Genomic DNA, 8509 nt, shown 5'->3' with positions numbered 1-8509 from the left:
AATTTTTGGTACTGTTCTCGCTCCAGTTTTTCAACCGTTTGTCGAAACGAGGCCTGTAATATACCTTTGAAAAGCTATGGACGAGGCACAACTTTCATATGTTGAAATGTTTTTGAGATTCCTCATGGTTTTAAGTTAATTTTAAAAATCGTACGACAGATGACGAGTGACAGCGGCCGTTTTTCGCGAATTTTTTACAAATCGATTGTCGAAATGATTCAAATAATATGCCGTTGGAAAGATATCGATGAGATGCAACTTTTTCATGTAGAACACTCTCTAATTCCTTACGGTTTAAGATCAGCTTTAAATTTACCGAAATGCGGACACTCTGTTTTTCGCGACACCCAAATTGACGTGGGTACTTCATCCGACTAAAAACCGCACTGCATCGGACGAAAAACCGCACTGCATCAGACGGATAAGAGAACTTCATGGTGTCTATTATTCAAACGTATTTTTTTCAAGGACGAGAAAGTAGAGTGCACTTCACATCGGGTGTAAATGAACCACACCATTATCAATAAGTGAACCACATTACTTTTCTCCGCTTCCGTAATAATTTGTTTGCACTTACGAGATGAACAACATCATACGGCCGACCGCACTGCTTCATACTGAAAACCGCACTGCATCGGACATGCAAGCGTCTTGCATAACTTATTTTGTCGGACATAATTTTTCCAAGACGAGGAAGTGGACCGTGCTTCACGCCCGGGCATAAGTGAACCGTAGAGCCCGAGCATAAGTGAACCGCAACACTACCGAAAGTGAACCTCGACACTACGAAAAGTAAACCGCATGAGATTTTTATTGCTTTTTCTATACTTATTATTTTTCATGCGCATATACTGGGCAAGTGGACTGCATGGACTGGCCAAGTGAACTGCATCTAATAAGAAATGAGCTTCTTTTCAGATAACTACTTGAGCAATGAGCCACATTTTTTTTCTTATTTTACGGGGTGTACCACATAGTTGCGGCAAATGAACTACATTTATTAATTAGCTTGGAATCAAAATGAACCTCATGAGAGTTTTTTCTCTTTTTACAAACAAAAAATACAAACATTTATGGACTTCATGGTCAATGTTAGTTTTGCACGTGACAAGATAGTGCACTTCCGGAAAGAAAAAGACAGTGGGGCGATGAACAAGTGAACGACACACATATAAAAAATGAACAGATTTTAATATTTTTGCAGCCAACATTTTTTGTATATGCATATTTTATGCACAAAGTTTTCACGACCGAACTGCTCTATGACCCCTGCACGCACTGCATGAGACAACAAATGATGCAAAAGTCTGCACATACAGGAACCGACTAACTGCAGAAACTCTTTTCCTAAAGGGATACAGTAATGCAAGTTTGCAACGCTCTCACTACTGAATCGCGCTACAGGTAACCAGCAACTGCACACGACACACCATAATTCAGATCCACCATGGGAGCTTCTCGTCGGAGGCCCCACCTCAGCTGATGCGGACGACCTTGAGTAACTGCACACCAGAAAATCAGTGAGCTGCACCTGAAGTGCACTGCACTGCACTGAAAAAGGCACATCAAATTCTGAAATAATGTACTACAACACGCCATGGATAGCACGTCCATTCCCCCTCCGGCCACACCCATGCAGTGCAGACCCCATGCTGGCGTTGTTGTCCTCTCGTCTAGAAAACATGAGCAAACGTGGGAGATCGAAGTTGGCTCTTTTAAGGAAGGAAGTGAAACGCGAGCAGGGGCGGCAAGTGGACCTCTAACTGACCATGAGTGAACCGCAGCATGACCAACAGGTCCGCGTCATCGCCGAAGTAGTGAAAGGCGGGGGACGGCCGCGACGGTGCGAGGTAGAGGCACGTGCAGGGACGGTCGCCTTGGCTGACTCGGCGGCAGGAACTCCATCAGGCGAAACCTGCCAACTGCACGGATTGGCGAAGAGAGCTGCAAGTGATACGGAACTCGCCGGATCCCACATGAATGCGGAAAGCGCTGCCCAGCTCGATGGAAAGGGAGGGGGAGGGGGGCAGGAGCACGGACGGGATGACACCGGAGCTTGTCGCGAGGAAGCAGGGCTCGCTGGGGAGGTGGGCAACCACTGGATCCATGCAAAAGAGGACGAGTGGGGAGGTGAGGGAGCTGTTGGTCGACACTGCACACCACCAGCGAAGCTAACTGCACCAAGATGAAAAGGGGTCCAGACAACAAATGGGATCTCTGGAAAATAAAATAGCAGAAACAATATGCAAGCAACCGCTGTCGAAACTGCACGCCGGTGGGCCGTGAGCTGCCCCCGCTGAAGATGTGGGCTGCAGCAAACTCCGGCCGAGTGGAGCCATGGCATTCGACATCTCCATAGGAGCCATGTTGTCCGCGCTAGCCGGAGCTTCCCCGCAAGCTAGAGGTCGCCAACGTCCAAGCGGAAGCGCCTCCCTCTCCCCATATTTTTGGTTGCTTGTGCTGGGGGCGGCCCTCCCAGGACCTCTTGGCCGCACAAACAAAATTGTGTGTCGGCGGACTGCATAGATGAACGAGACGACCTGCGTCGGGGAGCAAGTGCATCAGTGCAGAGGCGAACTGCACGCGCGACCATGACATACTGCACTTTGAGAAGGGGGCGCCAGCGACCTCACGCGTCGAAGCTCTTCTCCCTACCTCTCTGGGGCCTGTTCACGGGGGTGAGCTCCGGCACATCGTGGTCGCCTGCTAGGCCCCGACTTTCAGCTCGTCTTCCACGGCAACCGGAGAAGACGAGGGGGGCTGTGGTTGAGCGGGGGAGGGGAGCAGAGGCGGGATCAGGGACTTTGGGCCGTGGTCGGGGTCGGAGAGGAAGAAGCCCGGGCTGGATGCAGCGGGATGGGAGGGAGGAGGTAAAGGAACGGGGAGGAGAGAGCCACCGGCGACCCCCGAGCTCACCGGCCCCGCTAGGCGCATCCGTCGTCGGGAAGACGCGGGAGGACGGCGATGGGGCAGATCCAGCACCCCCTCGACCCGGTGGTTGGCAGGAACGGCGACGCGCGGATCCGACGCCGGCCACGCGTGGGAGGACGGCGACGGGTCGATCCGATGGCTGGCCTGCGCAGGGGCAGGTGGGCTAGGGAGGGAAGGTGGTTGGAGGTGGTGCGGCGGCGGCGGCGTCGGTGTGTGTGTGTGTGTGTGTGGGTGGGGGGGGGGGGGGGGGGGGGGGAAGGTGGTACGCGGGGGGCGGGGTGGTGGCGCGTCGGAGGGGTGGGTTGGTTGGGCGACGCGGGGGTGGGAGGTGGTGGCGCGCCGGAGGGATTGGGGGATGGTGGCGCGCCAGGGTGGTGGGGGTGGTGGGGGCCGCGGGAGTTGGGGGCAGCGCGGCGCTGGAGGGGTGGTTGGTGGGGCGCCGGGTGGTGGTGGTGGGGAAGAAGGTGGGGAAGAGGGGCGGTGGGTCTGCGCTCAGTTCGTTTTATTGGAGAGGTGTTATCAGAATAAGGCACTAGTGTTATTAGAATAAGGTCTTAAGGGGTGTTATTAGAATAGACCCACTCTATATATATATTGTGTTACTATTCATCATTCAGGGTGCAGAATAAATTATTCCTCACCCGAGGTAATCTTACTATCATTTCATAATTAAATTATGTTTGGAATTCAAATAGTTACATTCCTATTGATTCACTACGTAAAATTTGACATAAGAAAATAAAAATATAGGTCATAAGACAAGAAAATTTACAGTTTATATGTATTTTAGACTATGTTTTTATGTTTGTAATTTTACATAACATAAAATATTTTTTACGGTGATTATATATTTTCTTACGGTCTCTTTTTGCGTCGGAAATAAGACAAAACTTATGGAACATAAAATTACGGTGTATTGATGGTAAAATAGAGGGGGGGTGAAGAATAACTATTCCTCACCCAGGGTGACGAATAGCGCGGCCCTATATATATAGACACACACACACACACACACGCTGGAGGCTCAGCGTTCCTTTGCTAGGGTTTGCTATGTTCACAGTATCTCACCCTCTTCACCAGATCTAAACAAGACTGCGTTGGCCTTTGTCTCTCTCTCCCCCCTCACAGCTGGTGAAGGAGCCGTCCGGATCTCGTCGCACCGGGAAGGGGAGGAGGTGCAGCGTTCACTCTATCGCCTTTGGCGAGGGAGGCAATCCACTGCCGGCTTTGCTGTTCTCTTTCACCCAGCGCCTGTGCTAGAAGGCCACCGACCCCTTCTTCCTCGCTGTCGTACGTAGTGTGGGCAGATCCGGCCTCCCTCCGCACGCCTAGCCAAATCCCGACAACCCTAAGGTATAACTTTCTTTGAAACAGTCATTGCTCTAGCTGCATGCGGATCTTTTTCGATTATGTAGTATAATCTAGGTCTTGGTTCAAAGAGGAAAGAAGGGTGCGGTGGGGTGGAGCATGGATCTAGGACCTGATTCAATGAGGAAAGGTGGGAGGGAAAGTAGCATAGACTGGCTATCCAGCCGCTTTGTTGGTCGAAAGGGGAAAAAGTAGGTAACCCAGTACACACATCTGTAAGGAACCGATCTCTTTGTTTTAAAAGGAAAGAAACTAGGGGGTCGAGTAGTTTGTGCAGGACTAGATTTGCTGCCCGCACATAGGAACAAGGTTCAAAGAGAACATATATGAGACTAACGCAGATATGCTGATTGGCAACATATTCTGCATCACCCATTTATATGTGTGGACGCACATGGTGCTGGCATGTCCCATACAACTATTTTGCTGTTTTTAATCTAAGAATGCTACTGGAAAATTGAAGTAATGCCACTATTAAAAGTAAATTACATTTTTAACGGATGTTGTTTTAAGAGAATGTCTTTGTTAATATGAATCAATGCAACCGTTTTAGAAATGTAATTGTCCTACTTTGTTTTCCATCAAGATAAGTTAGATGCTTCTTTTTGTAGTCGTATGCTTCATCCTCCTTTATTGGCTAGTAAATATTTCCTTTTTTGCCTCTATTAAAACAGGGATATCTATTCAACTTGTTGCTATAGCAAACTTAAATGTCACACTGAAAACTTTTCTTGATTTCAGTGCAACTACACAAAATGATATTGAATTTCCTATTCGTGTTGGTAGATTCGTATTTTATCTTGTTCGTCTCATGAAAGGTCAATATAGGCCTCCATACACATGATTGTGCAGTGTGCTTTGAGATGTTGTGCCACTTGTATTGGTACTGTTTTAAATACATGTTGAATTGAAGCTATTGTATTGAGACATTTTGGTTCGCTACGCGAAACACTTGTGTTTTAAGAGTGTTTTGTGTAGTTCAACTTGAATGTCACACCGACAACTTTGCTTAATTTTGGTGGAACTACACAAAAGGAGATCATATTTCCATATATGTGTTGGGATTTCTTTCAAGTCCTTCTCGCGAGTTGTTTCAATTCTTGGTCAAGAAAGGTCAGTACCGACTTTCATCCACATTATACTGCAGTGTGCTTTGAGATGTTGTGCTACTTGTATTGGTACTGTTTTGGATAAATGTTGAATTGAAGCTATTGAACTGTTGTCTTTTTACCATTAAGTGAGAAAAAATTGTTCCAACCCAGACATGATGCTTGTTTCTTTGTTACAACAAAACTCTGCATCACCCCTTTATAAGTAGATGGAAGCGCATGGTGTTGTTGCGTCTAGTCTCCCCTGGAACTGTTCGTGCTTTTTGTTAATCTAATGCCACTGGTAAAATTAAGCAATGCCATTCTCAGAATTAACTACTAAATCTTAGTTCAAAACTGCAACACTTGTTAGGGATCGACGGGAGTACCATTTCTCTTAGGGATCGGCTGGAGTACATGTTTAAGAAATGTATTGTTGAGATAATGTCTCTGTTATTATATGTCAGTTACAGTGTTTTACAAATGTTACTATCCTGCTTTGTAGTTCTTTCTACATGTTTAACCAAGGTATTGTTAAGATAATGTCTCTGTTAATATGAATCAGTCGCATTGTTTTAGGAATGATACTTTTCTACTTTGTCGTTCTTTATACATGTTGAAACAAGGAATTGTTAAGATAATGTGTCAGTTAATATGAATGAATCACACTGATTGAAAATTGCTACTCTCCTGCTTTGTTTCCCATTAAGATAAGGTAGATCATTAGATGTTTTTCTTCTAGGAGTACAAGTCATCAACCGTTATTTCTTAGTAATTGTTTCCCATATACCTATTGTTGCTTACAGGGATATCAAAATTTCTGCTTGGTTTTATTTCGACTTTGATTTTAGTTGAACTACACAAAAGGAGCCAATGTGTCTAAGGCAAACTAATGCATTAGTGGGTCCAGTTGGTCTAACCACTTTGTAGAAAGAAGCAGTCACTGTTTGCGCTACATTACAGAAGGAATGATCGAGAAGCTTTATAGAGTATTAGTAGACGCTGGTGACATGATTAGTCTGCAGAGAGCATGGGCAACTCAACAACACGTGGAGTGCAAAATTCACTTCACAAGGAAACGTATAACCAAGTCAGTTGCCAACGCATCTGTAACAAACGAGGTCAGTATCGACCTTCATCCACATGATTGTGCTTTTTTATGTTGTGCTACTTATATTGTTGTATTGTTTTGAATAAATGTTATTTCAAGCTATTGTATTGCTATCTTTTCCTGTTAAAGATAATGAAGATGATTATAGTTGTAAGCGTATGTTTAATCAACCAGTACCACTATTATATTCATCACACTTTTTCTGTATTTATGCAGACAGGGATGCTGAGCTTTATTTTAGTGGAATTGCACAAAATGTTCAGATGGTTCATGTCCTCCATAGTACTTCATCATGCACAATACATCGAATGGTTCTCTAATCATTCGTCGTCACCTTGAGCCACCAGACTATCTATTTGAATGGAGCTGCCAACGTCGGCCATTAAGAAGGGTAAGAAGAAAGACAAAAAGAGAGATGGCCACTTTACTTGTGGTTCGGAGGAACAGTGGGGAAACAAGTGACCAAACAAGTACAAGAAGCCAGGATAGGACTCCAAGTCTGTCAATGTCACTCTAAGCAACAATGATGGGGCATCTGGGTATGGTAATCTATTTACCGTACTTTTAGTTTGTTAGTCCACTGATTGGTGGGTTGACACTTGTGCCAATATTCATGTGTGTGCTGATGTGTCTTTGTTTTCTTGCAGCATATAAATACGCAATCCACAGGGATGCTCAACTTGATTTTAGTGGAGCTGCACAAGTTGTTCAGATGGTTCGTGTCCTCCATAATACTTCATCATGCACAATACATCAAATGGTTCTCTAATCATTCGTCGTCACCTTGAGCCACCGGACTATCAGATGACAAACTGATGACAAACCCTGCCCGTTCCACAATTATAGGCATTACATATTTTGAATGGGAAAAGCTTGTCAAAGTTTTATCATTGATGTTAGCAAGAAGACATTAGTTTAATATATTGGAATTGGAAAACCTTGTCAAATTTTGCTCATTGATGTTAGCCAGAAGACATGCATTTCATATTTTTGAGTGGGGCGCTCTTTGCTGTGAGCAACGTCGGTCATTTTTTCCTATTCCTGTCTTCAGTTCTGAAGTAAATATTTACTCTGCTAAGATGCATAGTCACATGAATGTTGACTTATGTATGGTATTGTTAGAGTTTGTTCTGAATGTTGTCTATGTAATGCCAGGCCTTGTGAGTTTGATTGCAAAGTTGAGCTTGGAATGTTGTGGCATGCGACATCACGAGCTGTTCACCGTGCCTCCTAAGAATAATGCTTCATATTGTTTTGCATGCTGATCTAATGCCTGTGATTTGCATGTTAAGAAGATCATCCTCTTCTATAGTTTCTGTGCTTAAGAAGTTCATTGTCTTATGTTTCATTCATAGCCTATATGACAACTCTGGTAGGTTAGAGGTGAAACCATATGATCTTCCGACCAACTCATCATCTTAGGCCATGACTAAATCGTCGTTTTCCAACCAAAACCGCTTGTAAAACCGATGCTTGTAAATAAAAACAGATGGTCTTGGGCGAAGCGCTTGGTTGGTCGATTTTGACTAGTAAAATATACACCGGTCTCTCAAATTACACGCGTAACTCGCCGGTTTTCGTTATAGACCTCGGGCCCTCAGTTTCATTACGCCTGTATTTTACGCGTTGTTTCCGATGACGAGTAAATTACACTTGTATCTTAATACATGTGTGAAACAATCCATAGCTCCCAAGCGAGTCCTTACCGTTTCATGCTGTCTCGGTCTCCTGAAGGTGCTCATAGGTGTCCGATGATCCTAGCTTCCTGAATGAGTAGCGGGCGCTGTTGTCGGATTGTGGGTTCTGGCAAACCCTTGAGGTTCGAACACCGGGGTGCGCACGAATATCTCTCTCTCCCTGGCTCACTCTCGCAACGATCTCTAGCCCTAGCTCGCCGAACCCAAGGAACAAGTGACACGAGAGTTTGTACTGGTTCAGGCCACCGTTGTGGTGTAATACCCTACTCCAGTGTGGTGTGGTGGATTGCCTCGTGGGCTGAGGATGAACTAGT

The 8509-nt window shown here is 45.4% G+C and overlaps 1 long non-coding RNA gene across 1 annotated transcript; it reads right to left on the bottom strand.

The window, feature by feature from the left end:
- Window positions 1-1172: 1172 nt before the first annotated feature.
- On the bottom strand, window positions 1173-3171 carry LOC125513237 (uncharacterized). The gene is made up of 2 exons (XR_007285805.2): window positions 1769-3171; window positions 1173-1673 (listed from the first exon to the last, which is right to left on the bottom strand). It is a non-coding gene; the product is annotated as an uncharacterized LOC125513237 (long non-coding RNA).
- Window positions 3172-8509: the final 5338 nt, after the last annotated feature.

The sequence above is a fragment of the Triticum urartu genome, chromosome 6A, assembly GCF_056163025.1.
Source record: "Triticum urartu cultivar PI428250 chromosome 6A, HENAU_Tu73, whole genome shotgun sequence".
NCBI classification, from domain to species: domain Eukaryota; kingdom Viridiplantae; phylum Streptophyta; class Magnoliopsida; order Poales; family Poaceae; genus Triticum; species Triticum urartu.
This window is presented reverse-complemented; position numbering and strand designations above follow the sequence as displayed.